This window comes from Anopheles gambiae, chromosome 3, assembly GCF_943734735.2.
Source record: "Anopheles gambiae chromosome 3, idAnoGambNW_F1_1, whole genome shotgun sequence".
Lineage (NCBI taxonomy): Eukaryota > Metazoa > Arthropoda > Insecta > Diptera > Culicidae > Anopheles > Anopheles gambiae.
The window spans coordinates 86,449,144-86,474,342 of record NC_064602.1 but is presented as its reverse complement, the minus strand read 5'-3'; the positions used below and the strand labels follow the sequence as shown (position 1 = coordinate 86,474,342).

The window sequence follows — 25,199 nt, the reverse complement described above, 5'->3', positions numbered from 1 at the left end:
CGTTTATTCCTGAGCATTGAGGTGAGGCAGACTCGGCAGTCGGACGGATGGAACACCCCATCCCGGATGTTTACTGTGAGCTACAGAGGGTGGAACAGCTCATATACCAAACAAAAGTTGTTGGACGGGGCCCGACAAAATAAAACCCATTTCACCCATCGCAAGGTCGCTTTAATCGGTGGAAAGAAACAAACGAGAATCAGTTTTATTCATCTTATGGGTTTTGAGGAACAGATACTGGAGATACTGGAGACACCTGTGTCATTTATCTGGTACAACTACTAGGCAGCTCACCTAGTTCTGGGAAAAGCAAAGAGAAAGAGCGAGAGTTCTTAATCAACGGACACGATTGTCCTCACCGGGAAAATGGGGAAAACACACCCACCTAGTTGAGTCACACCTAGGACGGAACTGAGGACTGGAAGATGCTCACTCTTGTGTCGCCTGCGTGGGTCATTCCCACCATCCCCGGAAGCCCATGATACCAGGGGTGGCAAATGATACAGAACGAAGTGTGCAACGATGCGCACACAGCAATGTTGCTCCCAAAAGTTTTTGGGCATCATTTTTTATTTTAATTTCAACAAATTATTACCCCCTTAAACACTACGGACGTTAGCGTCATTGTCATTCCCTTTCTGTTCATTGTTTTTTTACGCACTGGCGGGGTCAGAGCGTAGAGTGGGACCACTCAGACCACACCTAGTCTCATTTGGTTGGGATATCTTCCAACTATTTCGAAATCAAAAAAAAAAGTGTCATCACCACATCAACGAGTCTTCCGGTGCGTGCGAGACCTTCGCCCAGGGCCACATTTTTAACGGACCGTAAATGTTGTTTATTTAAGCGTTTCCTTTTCCCCCGCCCCGAACGGACTATCCCCCAAAAACTATCGGATAAGATTGGGCTAGTGTGTGCGGACGATCCACCGTTCCATTTCCACCGGTGTGTCGTTGAAGGTCTTCAAAATCTTGCCCCCCGTCAAACATTTGACAGGTGACGTGCGCTTCGATTGTACGTGCGCTCGAGGTTGTAAGCGGAGTAACGTTCGCCGAGTGGCCGATCGAGCGGCCACTCGCGTATGCGTAAGGTGGGCCCCTGGGTAGGCCTACAGCCTACAGCAAACCAACGGCTGCGGATTGAATGTCAGGTCGTGGTCTGGGGACGCACTTTGCGACGCCCGGTGAGGTTCGGCTAAGCCTAATCCAATTTACCGATATCCAACTCCAAACTCCAAAGAGCAGGGCGTCCCGCAGTGCGCCGGAAAGACAGGCACTATTGAGGCCAGTGAACGATTTCCAATCCACAGCCGGGATTGCGTCCTCACCCAGTGGGGCCGGACAAACCGTTTAGATGCGTTTCTGTTTTTCTTTCGACAGCGTGTGCACAACTCACGCCAACCCGAATGAGTCATCCAGCGGTGGTGGTAAGCTACCCTAATTAAACGGTCGACCGGTGCTGCGGTTGCGACGGTCTGGCCTTTCACCCAACGCGCGGTAGCGAATCGGATTATCGTCCAACATCGAAAGTATCGATCACAGATCGCTTCGAGCCTCTTACAACTCCCGTCCCTTCAGGAGGTGGTGGTAGTAAAGCAATCGAGTACGAGATTTATACATCTTCCACAGCTCGCAGGCACTGAAAGCAACACAGACACACACACTGAAAAAAAGCAGTGGAGATCAGAAATCAGTTTCCCCGGTCAAACGGTAGAGCTGATTACCTTCTTCATGGGGAGCTCCAGTTCGAGGGGCTCAGTTCCCGTTGCCTGGCTCCCTGCAAGCATCCCGGACGGTTCCCTCGCTCACCCAGCATCGCTTTGGGCCTGTGGAACCGTTGCAGGCGATCTTGTGAACGAGACGATACGCATAATCGTACGCGAGAGGGAGCAAAAACTAGCACACCCAGTAGGTGTGTGCGTGCGAAGCAAACCAGCAATATAGAGGGCAGAAATGGCAGAAATAAAAACCACACTCGCTAATCTTGTTCTCGTGCCTTAGGCATCACATGGCCGCGGGCGAGATCTGCCACTTAAGTGCGCTATCAAACGTACAGCAGCGAAGATGCCGTAATTAAAAACAGCTGATACGCTCTCTAACACACACACACACACGAAGCAGACATGAGAAAAACGCATGCAAAACCCGAACTACAGCAGCTGAAAAATGGTGTAAAGTAAAATTGGTATTACACTGCGGTAGTGTGTGGTACCTAACAGCAGACGTGCTGCTGTTGCTGAGCTGACGGGACGGCGAGTTGGACGTGAAAAAGCACGTCTGACCAGGCTGCTCTTTACTTCGTTAACGATTCTTTTTGTTGATGAAAAAGTCGACAATTTAATGAGATTTCGAATATTTCGGAAATGAATATGTGTTATTGGGAGCTCCTTGAGAAGATGAAAAGATCATTTGGATCAAACGTAAAATCCGGTTTGAAGGACCACAAAAATCATTAATGAAAGGCCAAAAATTGTTTCTACAATACTTCCAAATGTAAAAAATGTTATATGATAAAACATGAGACACGTTTTCAACATCTATGTTAGAGCGATCTGGATAAGCGAGTTTTTATCTCCTAAAACAAAAATTCTATTGAAATTGCCGAGATACACCAAGATTCAAGTACACAAAAACTCATTATATAGAGATTATGACATAGTTACAAAGATTTTGCTCCATATTTTTCAAACTTTATTCCTATTGATTAACTAAACTTAAACAAACTTAACTTACTTTACTTTAAAAGGTTCATTTGATGTTGCTTTAACTTGATTTTGATAGTCAACAATTCTTGGCAGCATCAAAATAATTAGATTAAATGAGACTGATCGTAATATAAAGTTATTTTACAATGAAGAGCAATGCATTTCACGAAATCTGATACTTAAGTTATAACAATGCAAGATGATATACCAAAAAAATACAACTGAAACTTAGGAAGATACAGAAAAAAAATCCAATTCAATTATTGAGATAATTTAAAATATTCATTGAGTTTTAATTTATCCTGGATGTTCTATACCGTACAGTATCAACAATCCATCGTACGTACAGCAAGAGATCGTACACATCGTCGCTTCTTCGCTGTGAAGAGAAGAATTGTTCTACTGTTCTACTGCCACTGTCACACGCTAAAGAATTGCATCATTCCATCTATATTCCCTCTGTCCCTCGTTCGCTACCGTCCCTAAACTTCACATGAGCACAAGAACCACGATCAAACCCGGTAGTCATGAGTCCCCGTTGACGATCCCGTCCACACATCAAGTGCATCAGCGCGCGAGAAAGAATCACATGGAATCGATCAACCGTGTCGACCGTCATCCCAAGACACACACACACACACACACTTACACAACGATGCAATTCCACTTCCAATGCATTACGTGACAGTGTAGGGGTAGAATGGGCACACACAAACACGGAAATGCATCACGAGCATTCGTTTGCTTAAGCCTTCCCTGTCTGCACCTTCCAAGCACCAAACCGGCGGCTCTTGCTTCCTCTTTCTCTCTACCAGCGCTGTTCAGTGTGTGTGTGTGTGTGTGTGTGTGTGGTAATCAAACATCTTACATGCTCTTTGACTTGCTGCCGTCATGCATCCCGACGTCTTTGCTTTCACGTCTTTCGCGTTGCTTTTTTTGTTTTACTCCTCCTCCTCCCCGATGCCCTCGAGAAGCTAAAAGCCGCCGCAGCATCTCTTTAACGGGCAAAAGGAAGCATGAGACACACACACACATAAATCTATTCGTCCGTTAAGCGCTGGATTAAGATGTGAAAGAAATGGCTTAACGATACCAGATGAGCCTACACACTAGCATCCCGAGCCAATAAGCCGAAGAAACGTTGTAATAATAATTATGAGCATGCATGCACTTGTAGAACAGAGGTAGCGGCAGGGACACAACGAAACGGCTTTGCAGTCACTGGCCATTGCCAGCGATCGAAAGCGTTTGATCTGTTTTTTTCGCCTCTTTTCGGCTCAAGATTGTGCAGCTCGGAAGCTAAAGACACACACACACACACACACACACACACACACACACACACACACACACACACACACACACACACACACACACACACACACACACACACACACACACACACACACACACACACACACACACACTGATGGTAGGCAAGATGACTCAGCCTCACAAAATTGACTTATGTCTTTTCTGGCCTTTCTTACAGTTCGCTCCCTCCGTCCCATGCTCCCAAGGGGTAAACCATGACGAAGGTGTGCGCAAATCAAACAGCAAAACAGAACAGACAGAAAAAGGTTCTATTTGTTTCCATTTGCACTCGACAGAAGTGCGATGGGGTATTGCTAATTTACAATCAACATATACACAAGTAAGCACCCCGGTACAGGCGGCAAGTGGATAAGCAACGAACACAAAAAAAGCATTTGAAATGGCCAGATAATTGGCCGACCGGTGAGACTTATTTGTTGTGTCTGTGTGTGTGTGTGTGTGTGTGTGTGGGATGGAGATGCGGGTTTCGTTTGGCAAGTCAATTAGAAGTATAATTGGGATCCCGGGACGAATGCAACCGCATTGGGCATTGTGTGAAAATTGGGGTCTTTTTGCATGGCATAAGAAGAGGGCATAAGAAGAGGAAACAGGGCCAATGGCGGGACTGTGAAAGGTGACAAATGATCCATGAAGAAAACAGAACCAACCGAAGCAAACGACAAAAGTGTTTAAATGTGCGTGAAATGTAATTTATGTGCATGGTTTTAATATAGTCCGTTTTTTTTTCATATTAAGAATTTACATTTTTTCCAATTGTTTTTTTTTCGGTGCTTTTGAGTGAAATAAAAATAGTTAATTTATGGTAATTTTTGCTTCGGTTGGCTTTGCCTTTCGCTTCCCGAAGGCCTCTTTTTAATAAATCATCTAATCATGCTCTGCTCTATTGTGCTTCTGGTGGTATACACACACAGACATAATTAATGCACTGTACGGTTCAGCCCGCTTCCCCATCTAACCAGGCAGAGCACCAGTTAGAAAGCACCGACCAGCAAACGTAACAAGATCGAACGATCCGAACAGGTTGTGGTCAGCATGGTACACCCATTGAACACGAAAAATGTGCATTCGGTTCGAGCGATCCCAGAGCAACACACCAAACCGCATGCAAAACCACACAATAAAGCAAAGATCCACAAAGCCCCTCCGCTTAACTTCCTTTGAAATCCTTCAAATAATAAGCAGAAAACCGCAACATATGAGCATAATTTCTCTCATGAAACGAATAAAAGCTTCCCTGTTGCATTGTGTGGTGGTGCTGCTGCTGATGCCCGCGTTACATGCGTTACTGCAAGCACACAGACAGGAGGGAGAGAGAGAGAAGCAAATAACAACGGCGATACCGAATTTGATCCATTTTCCACGCCGAATTTGCTGAGGTTTCTATTTAAAAATTCGTCTCCTATTACGAAAGCGGTCCGTTTTGTCCGCTTTTCTACCCGTGCTCGCCAGTTAGCCAGGCGTGGCTTGTGATGGTTGGAATACAAATCAAAATGGGCAATATATCGAGATAAAAAAATAACTCGAGCCCATCAAACGAGAAAGGAACGGATTTGGAAGCGGCCAGCACACACCACAGGAACGCACCTCGAAGCGGGCGTAAAATATTGGATTACACCGCACTACAACGGACCCAAAACTTTCACGCACGTGTGGGGAGAGGAGCGCGAGGAAGGATCGACACGCAACGACGTCCACGAGATCGTACATCATATGCTCGTCGAGTCCGGGGCCCGAGTGTGAATAGCTTTAAAGCTGAGTGCAAACATAATTTTTCTTCTTTCCACTAAAAGCACGAACGTGAACGAACAATACGACCAATGTTGAGGGAAGCAGTAGAGAAAGACACATCACACATAATCAGATCGTGCGTGCGTTTTGGGACGTTTGGGAAACAATTCATAAGGAATGGTTCGATCGATAATGCGATATTTCCTGTCATTTGGTCTTTGAATTAGCTGGATCATTGGGTTTTCCTCATAATAACGTTGTAAAATGGTAAAAAAAGCATTAAAAGATAAAAAACCAAACTAAAGATAATTGAAACAAAACAAAACAAAACAAATAATAAATTTGCAAACATAAAAAAACAACACATGTATAAAAAAAAAAACAAACAAACAAACATGCATAAACATGTCTGCGGAAAATAAATTTAAATGAGCAAAGAGGTTGAACCCGATACAAAAAATGGAAAGTATAACTTTTTGAAAAGAATGTATTATCAATAATAACAAGACCTTAAATAAAAATAGAAACAGAAAAAAATACAGAACAAAAAACTAATTAACACAACATACATGAAACATTCAAAAATATACAAAAGAAAGCCAATAAAACACAGGTAACATACATGATGTTATTAGAAAAAAAAAACAATAAAAAAAACAAATTCTAGTTCATTAAAGAAAAAAAACTTATAAAAACAAAAGAGCTAACCTAAAGAAAAAAGTTGAAAAAGTAGAAAAACTTTAATCAAATTGAAACGCAAATGCAAATGTCATTTAAATTTTGTCGAAGAAATTTTATGCAAAATGCATATGTATGAATATATTATTCTTAAATTTAATTTAATGGGTCAAAACATTAAAACAGATTTGAAAGCTTACTTAATTTTGCCACGTTTGTTCTCAAACATACAAAACTATAGAACATTATCATACCAATCATAACAAATAAGGAACTGACGGCGAAAAAAGTGAAAAAGAACAGTTTCTTCCATCGGATACACAATGAAATGAGAACTACTTTAGTTAATGCATTGGCTTTATTCTCGGCGCGCTCTTCCCTATCCCCAACGCATCCTCCCTTGCAAGAAAACTCCACTAAATCACCAACCTTCCACCAATGTATTAAAACGATATCTCAATTGGAGAACGCCTTCGGGCCTCACAAACCGTTCTCCCAAAACAACAACAACAACAATAAGAACAACAATGGACAAAGAATAGAAAACTGTTTTGCTAACAAATCAAACTTAAGCCGAGGCGACCAAAAAAGGGCTTACGGGATTATACCGGTTAGTTCGAACAGTGGAGAGGCTGACATGCATAATCAACCCGGCCGGTAGAAGAAAACTTTCTAGCCCGTCCATGTGTCTGCGTGTGTGTGTGTGTGTGTGTGTCGATGCTGCCTCAACGGAATCGCCCCCGAATGCGGTTTTGCCCTTATCGTGGAAGAGGAAAACAAAACGACACTACTACCACACTACTACCGCCGAGAACAAGATTGGAAAGCGTACCGTGCGGAGAGATAAGGCGTAGACGCTTGCACAGAACTACGGCCGCTTGTGCTGTGTTCCGCACACACTCCCTTGCAGTATGCCACTCGGGCTACCCTCTACAGTTGCTTCCCAGTGCTGCTCTGGCTGCTTTGATTTATGTGTACCGTGTACACACGTACACGTCTCACGCACTCTCGCCCGGGAGTTGCATTCGATTCCAGCGGCACCCTTCTCGGACACGATCGATTAACGCACCCAGCTGAAGGCTTATTGTGTTTTTGCGTTCCAGGCAAAACCCCGGTTAGTTCGCATTGGCCGTGCTCGTCTTAAGATGTTCAGCCTTTAGCCACCTTCACCATCCCCCGCGCGGTTGATGCGGGTTTGAAGAGACCAGTGCCATGCTGCGGATGGTTTATTTCTTCTTCTCCCAATCGATGACTTTCTCCCTCTCTACAGGGCCTCGAAGGGTTCGGGTTTTTGCGGGATGAAGCTTTCGATCATATGTTTTCTACATCGGCCTTACTCTTTCCACCTTTCACACTCAACCACAAGAAAACAGAAACACAGAGAACAACGTGTGGAGAAACACCATTCCAACCACAGCACGATCGAGCGAGAGCGAAGCGGGCGATGATACGTATGTTGGTACAATAGAATTATTATAATTACTCTAACCTTCCAAAAAAAACAAAGCGTGAAAGAAGAAAGAAGGGAGAAGCAACAAATCAGGCTGGACCGCGAAGGATGGCAGGAAGGGCAAACGGAGCCGAACCATCAAACCATCATGCCAGCGCTATTAAGGATGCGGGAGATGCTTAATGTGGTGACCCTCGGTCCACCGTAAACGTGAACGTGTTCGGCGAAGAGCACGACCACGAAGACGGCGACGTTGATTGTATCGTACAAAAACTACAGAGGAAAAAAAGGTGAGGTTATTTTGAGGTAATAAATTTATCTTTCTGAAAACAGAACTACAGATAAGAAGATCGCTCTCAAGTAGAGTCTTCAGCCACTCCACACGAACGAACCTTCTGCTGCTGCTGCTGATGCTGCTGCAGTGCTCCAACCAATCGAACATCAAAGCGAAGCACCACTCTCTTACCTAAATTTATGTTTGCATCCACACAGTGTGTGAATGCGTGTGTGTCTGTGGGTGTGTGTTTATACCGTGACCTGACCGAAATTTCCGATTTTTCCGGCAGGGCGTTTAAAAACGACCGATTTATGATGTATTAATATAGCCCGTGTGTAAAGCGGGCATTACTTGAGCGAGCGAGGCAACGCGAGTGAGAGAGGGCTTCCAAGAGCGGGTGCGTGTGTGCCTGGAAATCGTGAAATCGAAACAAATCAAAACGGGGCGACCGTATCTGCTGCTCCGTTAATGTGCCACTTCAACGGTTCGGGCCACTAAAGCAGAGAGCAGGGATGTTCCGAATTGGAAAGACGAAAACCTAAGAGCACATCTTGTATCAGCACGCCAAGAACAAAAGGAACTAAAGTGATAGAGTAGGCCGTACACCAACTCCATCAATGATCGATGCGATCGAGTGCTCTTCTGGTCATTTATGCGCTGGAAAGTAAAGTACGATTGCAAGTACATTGGCGTACAATTATGCTGCACGAGTGTCCTCCAACACCAACGGATGGTTCGCTCATTCGCTTTGTTTCGTTCCGGCTTTCGTTACTCGCTGCTCGACACCAGCCGAGGTTTGGTAACTCACTAGTGATGTGCTCCTAGAGCGCACCTACGATCCAATTCTGGTTATTGCTAATCCAATGGTGACTCCATCAAAATCAGAAGTCGGCTGGAATCAGAATCAAACTGGAGTCGAAGTCGTCAGGAGTTTTGTATTTGGACGAAAACTTTATAAACATGTTTTTGTTTCTTAAAATAGAATTTAACGATGAATCAATGCTTTACGAAAGCATCCTTGCAACGGCCCGATTCCGACATTGACCGACCTGGGCCGACTCCGATTTCCATCGACTTCGGTCGACTCCAGTCGTCTCCAATTCCAGCCTAATCCAGTTCTGGATGACTCCAAATCTAACTCTAGGGGACTCCGAGCCTAACTCTGGAAGACTCCGCCTCAGGAAGACTCCAACTCCGGATGACTCCGACTTCAACTCCGGACGACTCCAACTCTGAATCACTGCGACTTCAGGGGAATCCGTACGGCTCCAGGCAACTCCGGTTAATGCTGGTTAGACCTACCTTCCAGAGTCAGTTCCGAAATTTTCGGTGTCGTATCGGAGTCGCTAACTTTACCCATCATTAGTTTACGCTAAAGATACGCTTTTTTCGCTATTTGTAAGACCCCCTGAACTGTTTACTCCCTAGATCTGGATATTTTCATTACGAGCGAAAAAAAACAAGAGCTCGTGAAAGATTGTTCACACATTTCATTTCGGTGTACCTGTACCGGCCTGCATGTTTATGGGCGGCTCGATCTCTTCCATTCGCTTCTAACGCAACTGCTGCCTAGCTCTGTATCATGTTCATTCGCACCGTACCACTGTGTTGGATGTTGGTGCGTAATTGTAATAAATGAGGCAATCGTCCAGCAGCTTCTAGCAGGTTGCCAATACATGACCCGCGGATATCGTTTCCCATCGCTCATCTATTAATCATCTAGCTGGCTTTCAAGCAGTTAAGATCCCCTTCAAGCTGCCAATAATGATCATGCGCCGATGCGCCCAGAGGCTTGGCCGGATCAGCAACGTTTTCGGACACACACCTCAATCCAAACATCGTCTATTTCCCATAACCGTGTGCGAAACGTTTCTAACACGCGCTGCACCGAAACCTGTTTCCCAGCTGTTCCAGCACTCTGCGATCGTTCATACGGCGGTGCATGCAACATTCGAAAGTAGTCTACAAGGTGACAAGGTGAAGAAGTTCACAGTAAGCCACGCTGGGGAGGGAGTTTTTTTTTTTGCGCGACGCCAGTACCGTGGACGGAAAAGTGGGTCCCGCGATCGTGAACGTCCATCGTCCCCGGGATGGCGTACGTGACCTGACGTGGTTTTCCAATTTTTCTCCGCTTCTTTAGCCCTCAGCGAGACTCAGCTGTTTTTGAGCTGTGGTGGTGGTGACTCGACATGAAAAAAAAAAAACAAAACGAACGAGACGATGTAGAAAGAGGAATACAGGGATAGGGAGAGGGCAAAACATTATTTCCTAACGATCGCGTCTATTAGGCCACAAATGAGCACACGCCTGTAGCTAGAGGGAGCGTTTCTGCCAAGAGCTAGTCATGGTGCTGATGATGATGAGGATGATGATGGGTGAGCGCTTGGTTCCTGGGGAGGAAAAAGATCACGACCTAGGTTTCAGCGATCTTGTTTTTCTCCAGTTCTTGTAGGATCGCGTACCCATCTTTCCGAGAACGAAATTGTCCTACCGATGACTCGCCAGAAATGATCCTCTCCAGACGATTGAATTGAAGATCTTGTCTCGTTTCGCTTTCGCTATCTGGAAAGGTTCGCCCGAGCGTGAACCTGCGAACGTAACCTCCCGCGAGCACCTCATCCACAGGATTGATGGTGATGATTAATGAATGTCTTTGCAGCCCCCGACACGGAGTCCAACACATTCGCTAATTGTCAGGTGCAGAGATATCGTCAACCGGCAGGGACAACTCCAGTGTTTCGTTTCGTACCCATCCATAGCTTCTCTATTTCCAGTGTCTTGTCCAGACCCCAGCTAAGATGTAATTAATATATCTACTTTCGATGTTTGTAATCGATTTAAATTAATCATTGCGCGTGGAATCGCGGAACCTCCATCCATTCTCTCGATCACGGATCAGAGGTTCAGAGCGCGAAGAAGGTGTGCCGTGGATCGTGTCTGTGTGCCTATGCGTGTGCCCCCAAAGACACAGCCAAGGCGGGAAGACACAGCGAAAACCATTAGTGCCGAGTGAGAGGAAGATTAAAGGGTTGCTCTTTTTTTTTCTTGTCTGCCGGTGCTGTTGTGCTGGATTGCCTTCGCAACCCCCCGCCGGGTGTGCTGCTGCCCATTAACCGCAGCAGCAAAACCAAATCCCTCCCGGTGTACCGTACCGCAGCATCTCGCCGGCATCATCATTGTAGCCGATCATGCAGGGAGGTTGCTCGATCACGCGTGCTCACCTGGTGAAGTGATTTGGTTCGAGGCAAAATGTGAAATTAATACCGGCACGAACCCACAAGACAACCACAACAACACAGAGCACGAGGGGGGGATTTGCCTGCTCGCCCCCAAGGTCCGAGGGCAATAATGATGGCTGCAACAATGTGTCCCCCCACCGTCGAGAGGTAGCAGCGGACCGGGCGGGTGTATAAGAGCTACGGGAATCGCGTTTCCTTTTGGCGATGGCGAAGCGAACAGCCCCGTACTGCCTGTACACCGTCAGAGGGAGTGGAGCGAATCGCCTTTGCCCTTTTGGGGCGGTTGCTGAGCTTCGTGCTGGGCAATGGGGAGCAGCAGGCCCATGTCAAGCACGCTTCGCATAGATGCTGCAGCTAGGGACGGTGATGCCATTGGACGATGATCGTGCCCTGCGGGTGTAGTACCTGGTCGGATATCCAACATAGGCTAAAACCTCAAACCTTCGTACCTTGTCCGTTCTGATGGTGTCTCCCAACCCGCTGTTGCTGGATGGTCCATCGGTCAAAAAGTCTGAAGAATCTTAAAAGATCTTGTGCAATAAAAGCATTCACTGGACGTACGTTCGCTGGCAAACCATATTATACAGTGTATTTCATCTGCAACTTCTTACGATCAGTACTCGTGCCTTCTAGACAATTTTACAGATAGCGGGCATAGCGTGTGTTAATAACTTCTCGTTGTAGACTCAAGCCACACCAACAACGACCTCTTTCGACCTTCTTACCATCGTGGAAGGAAAAACTCAAATTACGAACACTTTCCAGCCAGATTACGGGTGATGTGAGGTTCATTTGTGTCTTATTCTACCCCTCTCCAGAGACCTAAGACACGGGTAATAGCACCGCCAACTCACCGCGGACATGCTCGCGTTTGCGCAAATGTCCGACATCCGTCATGCTGAGGAGCTGGTGGTGGTACGCGCGTACCCTCATCACCGTCATTCAATCGTGCAGTTATTGTTTGTTTGAAAAGTGGATGATAATAGAAAATAATCATTCGGGAAGGAAAATTGGCCAGTGCGCAATTGCCCCCTGTCCCGTACCCGTACTGCCCGGAGAAGCTTTGGACGACCACAGAAATGGGCATCCGTTGTCCGTAGAGTCACTGCATAGCTACACCGAGTAAGACCAGCGTTTGCTGACCCCAGGGAATGTGCTCCACCAGCACGCACCACTTTCTAGCATACGAGGGCTCTTTTTTTCTTTCTTTCTTTCTTTCGTGCAAATAGCCCCACGTCCAAACTGTTGGACTGAGCCCTTAAAGTGAACCACTGGCACAAAACACCCCAAAACATGGCAAGGAAAACGGCAATTTTCGGCGTTGAAGTTGGAGGAGGAAATTACCACCCATGGCCTGTGTGCGAGCAGCACCAACACCGGGTGTAGTGTTGTGCTGGTGATGCTGGGTGCAAAATTTACACCGCCACTTTTCTTTCTGCTGCTCCCTTTTTCTTTACAGCCCACCGAAGCCAGTAGGGAGTAATGGGGTTGAGCCCTTTTAGCCGAGCAAACGGGACCAAATGGAGCCTCGGTTGATGTTTGCTGTGTGAGGGGCGAACAAGCGTACGCACTTTCTAATGTTTCCCGAATAATGATAATGATTATAATGAGAGCCACTACAACGGTGTGCCTGTGTGTGTGTGTGTGTCTAAACTGATTTATCTCTTGCGCTGTAAAAGTGTACGCAAAATCCCTCCCAAAAAGAAACAGACTGATGTAATGTCGGTAAAAGGGTTTGTCCGAATGGGTCGAAGCCCCATCTGTCTGTCAAGATCGCAGTGCACCGATCGTGGTGCGCGATGGGACAAAAGACTTTTGCCAAACCATTTTCAATCAATCTCGGACATCTCTCACATCTCAAGGCACACTGGCGCTGTGATTGGGAAACGTACGAAAACCCTTCACAGCTACTTAAAGTGCTCTTTACAGTAAAGGGCTTGAAAGGTTTTTGCTGGCTTTTTGGGAAAGGTAATGATTAAGATCGACCGTAAATTAGAAGGGATTTTGTTGCCAAGAAGTGATTTGTATGGAAGTTTAGCTCTAAATATTGGGATTGTTTAAAGTTGCGTACTCGTGAAGCCTTTCTTTTGTAATTTAAAAGTACAAAATGTCTTAGAATCACTTGCTCGTGAACCAAACTATGAAGATTTTCTCAAACCATGGAATAATTCATACACGTGCTCTCATTTAATTTACAACACATGGTTGCCGGTATTCGTAAAACGAAGCCTTTTTGAAAGAATCAATAACAACATCCAAGAGTCATTCGGTGGAACGAGAGGAATTGCTTTAAAATCAATCACCGTCAACAAGAAATGCATATGATTTTATTTAGATGCAATGAGTTAAAACGATGCTCTCAATAGAGTCGGATTCAATGAGAAGTTTTGATCATGAATTGTTAGAGTTATTTGTATCAATCAAGTAATGAAGTTAAGGACCTAGAACAGGAAATTAAAAAAAAAAACTTTGAATTCAAAAAAACCTTATTATGAAATCAGCTTTTATACTTTTCCGATAAGCAACTTCCTTTAGATGCCTTGTTTACCTTGGAGAACATGTTCAAATGATCTCATTTCCACAAATCCTGGAATTGCAATTTATCAAGGCTCTAAGGTTATTCTCTAATTCTTTCTGAAAAAAGGCGAAAAACGATGTGTTTTGGCTAATGGAACAAGTTCAAACATTAGGTACAGGTAAAGACATAATTTAGAAGAAGATTGACAATTAGCTCAGTAGGTGTACAAGGTAAACGCTGTGTCAGTGTCAGTAAGTGACTTTTTTTATTCCCCTTGTATTGGTGGAAAATGTATGAGGATCTTAGCAAGAATACAACAAACGAAAGCGGCATATTAACCAAAGATACTGATTTGGATCTAAAAAAGGATTGAGACAGAAGTAAGAACAAGATCAGCGATTTACACAAGTTTTTTAAATTTAATTTCATGTGAATACACTGATGTTAGTACAAAAATTGCAACCGTTTCTTACATGTAAGCTAATTAAATAAGGCTGATTTAGAGCCTTCATTTCGATCCAACTCTGAGAAAAAGTCTTATACAGCGTTTTGTTTACTGCAATAAAAATGTCAATAGATTCCAATAAAAACATGGTTTGTTTACCTTTTTACACTCATTTAGACAAACAATTTTATCATCGAACCACTTCAATAGGCTCACAGCGCTACAAACACGCCCTCCGCTGTAAGGCCGGACTACCGCGATCGAGTGCTTTTATCAACTTAGCCGCCGCTACGCAATTTATGGTGAATTTATGGATCAATTTCTAACACCCCCACGGGAAGGAAAGGGAAAAACTAAAACCCCATACTCCCCAGCGTACACTGCGCACTATGGAATCGCTCCCCCCCCCCCCCCAAAAAAACCCATCATAACTGATAACGAGAAGGCCACACTCGGTGCGTGGCACACCGAGTGCAGAGTGCCCAAAAACCGATAAAACACTTCACACGATGGCGGCGACGCTATGGACCCACGCGTTATACCGAAAAGTTGGAATCAGCAGCAGCAGCAGCATGCCGCAAGGACAGAAGGCCGCAAAAAACGGCGGTAACCAACCGAGCGGAAAGCCATCGACGGAAATGTGTTTACATCAAAATTCAATTACTCCTTCACATTTCGATAGGCTCGCGAGCGGGCACCGGGCAGGGCGCACACACTGTGACCGGTGACGGCACACTGGGGTCTCGCGAAATCCTCCACAGCAAGCGCCGATGGAAGAGGCGAAGGAGAAGGCGGTATGTGGAAAAGCAAACTAAACATGTCAATTTTCCACAACATTGCACCCTAAATAGTGGCAGCGTGAGGACCACATCGGTCGTCGTCGTCGTCGTCGTCTCTCCTGCCTGTCGACGAATTTTCCCTTTCGCTTGATTTCGTTCGTAAGCATTTTCAGCTCAATTCACTTCCGTCCCAATTTTGGGGAGAACAGCAACAACAACAAAAACCCTTTCCTGTGACCCGCATTTTAATAGTTTTGATGTTGTTTCTTCTTCCTCCCTTTGTTTTCGCTCGCCATTCCGGGATTCAGTCCCACAAGCAGAATAACAAAAAATAAAATAAAGTTACCTTCCTTTTAATGGCGCATTGTTCCGATTCCTTTTCCACGGCGCCCACGAAGCGTTATGAGGCGTTGAATTTATGATCGCGCGCACTATCTCGCGCACTGGGCGAAACAAACTATGCGCCGGCGGCCGAAGACGAACTGCTGCTGCGGGCCGCGTTTACAGCAACGGGTAATCTAAATTGAAATTTTATGCACCGTTGACAAATTATTTTCGCTCGACAAACGTGGGTTGGGGGAGCGCTTGGAACGATCTATTTAAATATTCTTCTATTCCGATGTAATGGGAATGAGGCTTTGTGTTGGTGTACGGTGGGGAGCGTACAATTCTGATCGAGCAGAATTGGATGGGGGGAAAAGCCCCGAATACAGGTCTCGAAATGTAATCAATCGAAACTAATGATGGTGCGTTTTTTGTCCATGTGTTTCCAACCGGTCGAATAAAAAGGAAGCACGGGACAAGCCCTTATCCGTGATGTAGAGCGCGGCTACATAAAACGGGGTTCGGAACCTCGAAAACGACAACATAATGGTTCCATTTTTGGAGCTCCATCACAATGCCGGGATGGAATCGGAAAATGATACGAAAAATACCGTCAAACCAACCTCCATCGAGACCCGTTGACAAATTAATCTCAAACTCTTTCGGCCTTCGTGTGCTGCATTATGGCACCACAACAACACAGCGCTGCTGATCGTTGGTGACAAATGATCACTCCGCGCACTACTGAAGCGAAGCGATCGACCACCGTCTGAAGTATGACGATTGCCCAGCCCCATCTAGCAATTGCTGACGCCGTTCGAGGGTTAAGTTCCAGCTGGGTCTTGTACAATTAATCAGGCCATCCACACGCGCTGTGTTCTCGTCCTAACCCGTGGCGTGGTTAACAGTGTTCTAGCGAGTGCCTCAATATCCAACAAAGGGAGACTTGTGTGCGTCGTCCGTCAAGGGAGGCTGGCCGCGGTAGCAAAGCGAGCGACGATAGACGACGTGCGGCCTGCTTGTAAAACGCTTGAATTAAGCTACTTGGCTTACACACCATACACGCTCTGGGGCGAGACACAGCGAGGGCAAGCCAAGAGGCTTCGGAAGACGTTGTGGACCGTGTGGACCGGTTTTTCTAACTCCCCCAAAGGACCGGTTCTGCTTTCATGGGGGCTCGTTCGCTCGCTGCCGCAGGCGTACTTTCTTTCCTCGCCGCTGCTGCTACCACGCGCCCGGTCACGGCGCGACTCGTGTCGTCATCGTCGATTATTGCTGACCGCACAGCGCACTGGCACCAGCAATCAACCCCCCCTGCAGGGCGACTGTGTTTTGATTCACCCCAAGGCACACACACACACGCACACACAAACATCAGAGAACCGGTTTTCAGCAGTCGCTTGCTCACTTTTCACAGCCCGGTTCTCCGCTGTTGCTGCTTCCTTTCCGAACCACTTTCTTTCTGTTTGATGTTGCTTTTTGTTCCTCTTTCTTCTTCGTTTCTCGTTTTTTTTTACATCTCTTTTTCGGTTTTGTTGGTGTGCACTTTTTGTTTTGTTTTTGTCTTGTTTCTTATATATTTTCTACACCTCTCGTCTTTGTGCTTAACTCCCTCGATCTTTGGTTCGGTCTGTTCGGTTTTCTTTATTTTCGTGTTTTTTTTTTCTTTCGTCCGGTTCCGTTTCTCTCTCTCTTCGCGCATGGTTTTTTCCTTCATGTATTGGTTTTTGTTCCAATGCATCATCTGATCGCTTCGGGGGATGCTTCTTTAACATATGATCTCAGCTAGGTCATCACTGGTTTTGACTTGTTTTTGCCTGTTTCTGCACGATTCTTTCCTTTGCCGGGGGGTTCGTGTCGTGTGCAATGTTTGCACAATTTAGCAAAGCGATTATTACAGCACTAAAGTTAAAGGTGTAAAGATGGATATAGTTGTTGATGTAAAGCCTTAAGCGAAAGAGTTTTAAATATTTCCAACCATTACAAGTGTTTAACTTTATTGCCTTGAGATTGAAACGTATCTTGAATTTTATTGTTCACTTGGACGATGAAAGTGGTTTAACATATTACATTTTAATTATTTTCTAGTTATTGTTCCGCTTTTGCTACCAAATCGATTTTTAACTTATGAATTAAAATTTCTGATACACTTTTATGTTTATCTCACTGCACATCTTTCTAATGTTTGATTTTGGATAAATTTGCAAGAGTTATTTGATTTTTATAAGTTGTATTCTATCCATTTTTCTATTCCTGACTTTAATTCCTTTTTCATCAACTTTGTTTGTGCTTTTTGTCTCTTACATTCGTACGTTAAATTTTCTTGTCTTTTATTTATTACTTGCATCTGTTTCTTTCTTTATTAGCCCTGTTGTACGCATTGCTTTATTGATTTTGTTTTGTTGTCTACTTTGTGTTTTGTTTTATTTATTCTTTTTCAATTTTATCATTTATGTGTATTCTTTTTACATCCTTTTCCTTTTTTATATTTTCCATTGTGGGACGAGAAAATGCATTCATAATTAATTCCCTTTCTTCAACGGCCAAAGTGTGGGCTCGTTTAAAACATATTAACAGACAACCCTTCGAAAGGGATATTAATTTACCTCACTTTTACAGACAGCTTAATGTGCAGCCCTACAGCCACAGCCCCTTACAGTTCGGCGCTGTAATTATAATCATTTGTTTTACTCTCGATCACCCAAACGATTGATTGCCATTTAATCAAGCGAACGTGTAATAGTGTGCTATGCCTGTGATAAATTTTATTTGACTCTTCGGCCAACAGGCACGGTCGGGGGCAGAAAAACTTCAGCAACAACCGAAATGTGCTATGGAAGCAAATAGGTTTTAGAAGACAACACAGAACAAAAAAACCATCGTGGCACTTCTTTTTCGGGTGTTTCGGGGCTTCTTCTCCAGAGTTCCGTTCCGTTTCTACAGAACACACGGCGAAAGAGGCAAAACCCCGATCCAACACTCCAACAGCAGCAGCAAGAGTGTGGCTTGTTTGCGCAGAGCCCTCGAGCGATCTTCGTACCTTTCGAGGCTTGATTTATCGTTCCCGCTGGAGGCGTTCCCGAATTCGGTCCGGTTTGGGTGTTGCAGCAGCTTCGTATGCGCCTTTACATAGAGCCCTTTTGTGTTTGTATGTGTGTTTGTTAGTGTATCGAGCTAAGAGTTCGATTTTTCAGATTTTTCCCTTTCTCAACCGCGTCCCAAATGGCCATCCGAGACACATTGGGTTTGGTGCGGTTTTTCGGTTTGCGGCTCTCGTTAGCTTGACCCGTTTGGTTAAAAAAAAAACCTGGCAGAAGATTTACAGCATCTTACAAGGGGCCCTTGGTCCAAATGATGAAGTATACGCGGGAGGACAAGGCGAACCACAAGGCACACACTCTCTCTCACTCGCTAGAGTGTGGTTTGATTTTTTGTTCTTCTTTTTTCTCCGCGGGCTTGTTTCGATGTACTTTACGAAACATATCCAATGCGCTTTTCCTTCTGCCTTTGCTCGCTTTTCTTCAAGAGTTAAGAAAATATCGATTCTAACATGTACGTACAAGAAAAAACTCGAAAAAAGAGAACTACCAGCCTGCCTGCCCAGTACCCACATAATCGGGCCGTCAATAATATGGGCAAACAACAATATGCGGGAACAACAGCGGCAAAAGTGGAACCTAAACCTGGAGGAAGCTGAGCCATCCCGATGGAACGATCTCCCCATCTCTGAAGAAAAAACGGGTTCTCCTGTCCAAAATCTTCCAAAGCAGCAGAATAGAGGGTAGAAGAGAAAGACACAAGAGCATCATTGTAAAGAAAACCTCTGCCTTGAGCGGAGGTTTTGTCCGATTGTCGTAAATTGAAGCACGAATTGGGCGAACGCTAAACAGATTAGATGGAGCATAGCGAACGAGATGGTAATCAATCAAACCAACCGAAATAAAATGGGAAACAAACAGATGAAGAAATCATGAAACAAATTCGACATTAATTTGCCTCGCTGCCTCGGTATGTCGTGCCATGGCAGTACACGCTTGGTGAAGAGTGGAGAGAAGTTGGCAGAAGCAAGCATGTAATAAGACCTCATTGCACGATCTCCGATCTTCGAAACTAACAAGACATAGAGAAAGAGGGAAAGAACAAGGCAATACGCTTTTGGGGGAAACAAACAAAAAAAAAAAAAAACAAATGAGCCCCAAATGAGCAAAGAATTACGAAATTAAATTTTAATTGAAGCTAGTTGCGGAAGATTGCCGGGTGAAATGATTTACCGCAAGGTAAGTTGCCGACGAAGAAGGCGATCCAGAGCAATGACTCCGGATAGAGACTCTCCGGGTATCATTAAAACCGCTCTGCTCTGCTCGCTACTTGCCTGCTCGTTCGCTCCAATGTGTGTTTGGGAGCATTTTGGGGCAATTTTGTTAGTAGACAGTAAACTTTTGCTCGCTTGATCTCTGCTGGCGTTTCTAACAGAGGGAGATTAGCTACTCCGACGCACATGTCAGAAAATACTAATCATCGCAATGGGACCGGAGGGGAGTCGATATTAATCCACTAACTCACAGTCCCCTTCTGCCAGAGCTACGCAATTAAGCAGATTAAAGCTTCCAACCAAAAACATTGCAGAGCCCCCACTCCTTAGCTCAGAACTCCGAAAAAAACCTCGTCGTCTTGAGTTTGTGTGAATATCGCAAAAAAAAAATCAACGAAAAAGAAAACTGAGAATAGAAATCCAACATGGAGAAAAGGTCAGGGCATCGATGGTATGGATTATGTCGTGCGTTGATTCTGAACGCATTCACATACACAAAGGTCTGCCACAGCCTCTTCCTCAAGTGGACACAGAACCAGTCGCTTCGTCAGGACAACGACGGCGACGAAGACGTCGACGCAGCAAGAGGCAGGTTGAGCGACGGTTCGAGAACGTGATTCCGTTTAAGCAAACAAGTTTAGCTCATTGCATAATGCAATGCGTTTGTGTTTGCTGGTGCAAGCCCCTTTGGTGCTTGCACCTCAACCGCTGTTCCTCCTCCTCTTTCCTCTTGCAGGGCCTTTAGAGGGTGTGCCCGCATATATGTATGCCCTTCCAGCAGCAGCAGCAGCATGTGAAATCTATGTGAAGAGGACGCGCGTCCGCACAAGTGTTGCTCATATGCTCATTACTCGCCCGTGGTTCCCTGTGTTGTGCCGTGATCTTGCCGAGGCACACACACACATACATACACAAAGGTTCTGGAAGCGGGACCGTTCGTTTTCTTCGACTAAAACACAGAAGACGTTGAAGCAAACAACAACAAAAAACGCCATAGAAAGAAACGGCAAGAAAGTGGACGCTACGAGAAGAGGAAACAAAAAACAGCACACACACACACAAACACTCGGTGTGCTGTAATAAATTTGTAAATGTCGCTCCGTTTAAGCGGGGTTTACGGTATAGGCGGCCCCGCTTTTCCTTGCACCGACTTGCCCGGGTGCTGGCAGTTTTGCGTTCTTGGAGTTGGTGTTCTGTGTGCGAAGGAATAAGTTACCCCCATACCACTGCTTCCCTTGCCTTGCATTAGTGGCCACCGCGCTGTCTCACACCTTGCCCCCGAGTGAGCCCACTCCCCTGGAGACGTGAAGTTGAAATTGCACGAAGCTGAAGCTATAAAGAAGTCCTCCGATGGGTTTCTGCCGTTTCGTTGCCGATGAGTAGTTTATGGGTGGATTTTGTTCGCATCGTGGAAGGGATGGAGGAATGGAAAACGTTTTTGCGTATTGCGTTATTATGGTAGTTAGCAAATATAAAATTAACCGAGTGTCGGCGAGAGATGAGCAGGGATGGAGCTACAACAGACTGAAGAGAAACAGTTTCTTCAAGAGAACGGTACAGTGTGGTAGATGATAGAGTATCATGTTCTATATTAATTGTTTTATATAATACTGATATTGGTTCATTGTGAAGAATAGAATTCATTAAACAAAAAACGATTATAATATTGATGATAATTGTTGTTAACATCTAGTCGCATCTAGCTTCTATTTTAAATTATTCTGTAAATACCATGTAAGCTTAGGACATTAATTCTTACACTGCACTGCATGTATTGCCTTGGATTTATACACCTTCTGATCTTTTCATTCGATTGTTTTACTCATCAAAAAAATTTGTAGTATCATATTTCCTTTGTCATTGTCAAAATAATATTATTGAACGCAAAACTCGACGGTTTGCTATGCGGCAACACCTAACGTTTAAGCTATACCATACTATTTCGTATCGAATGGTTTCCTCCAACCAGCAAGGACATAGAATTATTAGACATCATGAAATGAAGTCCGAAAAGATTACACAAACAATTCTGATTGAGTTACGATATAAACTCTCTGTCCATGTACAGGCGCTCCTCGAGATACTACCTCCTCGAGTTAAGACGATTTCCAGATTTTAATTTAGTAAGTTCAAATCTATCATTTTGACGCAATTTTTTTTAATGTCTTACTGATAACCGTTTCACACACAGTTAAATAAATTCCCCAACTACCCAATCTTCTATGTTCATATCATGTAAACGACTTTTCGAGTACTTAATAATAAGTAATAAGTAATTAATACATTATCGAATATGATTTCAAACAAAATACACGAAATCATAGATTTCAGCTCTTCAATTTCTGTTATAAACTTTATATTGACATATATTCAACATACGACTTTTTCGACTTACTTTTCTTTTCGACGTCTTGCTTTGGAACACTTTTTCGGTCCCTGATACAGTTGTATCTCGCCTGTATTTGAGTTCAGTGATTGGTATAAGAGCATTATGTTTACCGAAAATTTTAAGCCTCTGTGTTTTAGAACTCACCGAAGAAATCTTCGTTACTCGTTTCTAAAACAACATCAGCAATCTTTTGTTGCAAGACTGTAATTTACTTTGTAGATGAAGAGCACCATTTTGTTGCGATACAATACACAATTTCCTTAATTAAAAGTATTTTATGTTTAGAAAACATTTCTGATACATCGGTTTAATTTGGTCTAGGTATGAATTCCTTTAATTCCTTTTAGGGGCAACTACAATGCAGAGGTATCAGAACCGTGATATTTCTGATGTTTTTAACCATCCAAAACATAACAGCACCGGCAGCAGTTGTAACCGATCACCGAGACCATCTCCCACGTGATCGCTGCGCCATCACCGGCCGAACAATCCGGTCCCAAAAGCCTCCCTCAACAACGGGCCGACGAATCCGAAACCATCATACAACGACCCACCACCTCCAGCCAACGAAACGATGACTGGTGCTATTGTAAAAATTGACGATAATTATCATTATTTTGGGCTTACCGAGCGGTGTGCCGGTGGTTCGCCCCCTCGCGTTAAGCGGCTTTGCTCGGCGTTCTCTATCCTACACCCACAAAATGAGCTTGATGCTTGATTTGTCTTGATTTTGTGAGCACCAGGTCCAGGTAACGGGCAGTTACGTGACTACACACTCCAGGAACCCGGTGCAGACCCGGTCGGAACGGGCCCCTGCGAGGAAAAATAATACCGAAAGACTTCGGAGATTCGTGGCAGAATCGTTTTTGTGCTTGGTCGTGCACGCACATATCGGCGCGGCCCGTTGTTATTGTTGAGATTTTGTTCTTTATTCCCTACTGCTCACCACCGCCACCATCGCAGCCACACCTACTTGATAACCGCTGAGTGTGGATTGATTTTTTTGTTCGTCCATTGTGCTGACCACACCAAGAAAACCTGGGGCGAAGAGTCCACGCACCACCGCCCGATTTTGGGTGAAGTGGGAGAAGATTAATGAAGCAGGTCCTATGATTGATGAGCCCACGAAGGAAATCGGGCGAAAGATTCGGTCCCCCCCACCAGTGATGGTGGTTTGTGGTTTTCTGCTTCCCGTGCATGTAATTATGCTGCACATTTAGGGGGGCGATTTTCCGGCAGTGTGGAGTGTGTTAACGCGCTCTTTTTTGCGTTTTTTTGGAGGAATTAATTACATTCGTGGAAGAAAAAAACAAACGTACGAACGGGAATACGAGATTTGTAGCATTTTCAAGGGGAAACAATCGAATGGAAATCGTAGAAAGCGAAAGACCCTTGGGTTTGGCTTTTGTTCTCGCCCCAAAAACACCAAACCTTATTTGCATAAGGCGAGACCGAAACCAGCGCACAAACTGGCACTGCAGTTCATTTATCATCGGGAGCTCCATCGGGACGTCGCGCGAAGCTCTTGATCATTCATTATCCACACATTAACCGCTGGCTGGCTGGCGCTGGGTGGTTTGGCGCTGGCGTGAAACACTGTCTCTATCTGCTCCTGACAGGATATTCAATCATACTATACCGCCCTCTGCCGCCGAAAGCCCGTCGCGCCGTTGTCGTCTTGTCGACTTTGTTTCAGTTTTCCAACGACTCTATCTGCTACTAGCTAACTTCCAGCGCGTTTCGATCTTCTTCTCACTTGCATGCTTCGAAGCGACGAAAAGCTTCGTGAAATGAAACCATGAATACATTAAAATTTGATACCACCTCCTCCCTCGTTCGGCAGATCTCGCGCAGCGAGAAATGTGCACAGAATACCTAATTTCTGCCCAAAGCGCCAATATTTGTCGAGCGGCTTTGATGGTTTCGCTTTCCGATCACATTCCTCGGCCGTAGCTTGAGGTGTAAACAATAACACGGAACTGGTAAGGTGCGGTGTTAGGTGTAGCCCATCACGGCTTGAGATAATAGAGTCACACGAAGGTCAAACGGTTTGTTCTCTGCCGCTGTGTGGAGGTAGTATTTTATATTGGAATATTTATACTATTCTTTTTTTTTATTACAGAAGAATTAAAAACGCAGATTGAAGCAAAATATAAATTTGAAGCAATAGCATATATTTTCATTCTAGCGCACGAAAACGTGCAGAAACGAACACACAAATTTTGTAACCGGAACTTCTATGGTCCAAACTAGTAATGTGTATTTGCTGTAATAAGTCATTAGGAAGAGTTCAACCTTTTGCAATCACAATTTTATCTCTACGGTAATAATCAACGCACTCACAGAAGTATGACAGTTGCTGACATTGACCGTACTCTACTACGGGATTGATGTTAGAATCGTTTAAGGTACAGGAATAAGTAGAATGACTGATATTAAAAATTGGATCAGTGGTTAAAGCGGATCCTAGGTCCCAACAGTAAGTTTTTATTCTGAACTACATTTAGACAAGAGTTGATACCAATACAGATTCAAATATCAGTATTGAGACCAATATAAAGATGAAAAGAGTGCAATATAATATCCAACGTGATTTTTAATGTACTGATGTGGTACTTACAGTTTCAAAACAGAGACAAGAACAACTTTCACAAACTTGAAAAGAATCACTATAAATAATTGGGACTATTCGAGAATCACAAACAAGTAGAATCGTCTAGATCGTTGTTGGAAGCAGGACTATTTTTCAAGCATAGGAATTTCATTACATCAGTTACGGACTATTGGGAAATAACATAGTATAAGTGTAAGATAGGTCATACAACTAAGCCTCAATGCATGCTTCAATGCACGAATCACTATTGGGAAATAACATAATATAATTATAAGATAGGTCATACAACTAAGGAACTTAGTTACTTAGGAGATTTATCAATAACATTCACTTGTTCATCATCAGCCAGTTATCATGTTCCTAAGATATCGAAAGAATTAATGGTAATTACATTTAATTATATTTGG

The 25,199-nt window shown here is 44.4% G+C and overlaps 1 protein-coding gene and 1 long non-coding RNA gene across 3 annotated transcripts in view; one reads left to right on the top strand and one right to left on the bottom strand.

Moving 5' to 3' along the window:
• LOC133393785 (uncharacterized) overlaps nt 1-25,199 on the bottom strand; it is a 344,205-nt gene that overhangs the window by 185,632 nt on the left and 133,374 nt on the right. The gene's annotated exons all lie outside the window — the stretch shown is intronic.
• The window catches only part of LOC1271163 (protein scylla), a 183,711-nt gene continuing 176,538 nt past the window's right edge, over nt 18,027-25,199 (top strand). Inside the window, exon 1 of the mRNA XM_061660265.1 lies at nt 18,027-18,030. The gene's annotated coding sequence lies outside the window, so the exon portion shown is untranslated. The remainder of the gene's footprint in view (nt 18,031-25,199) is intronic.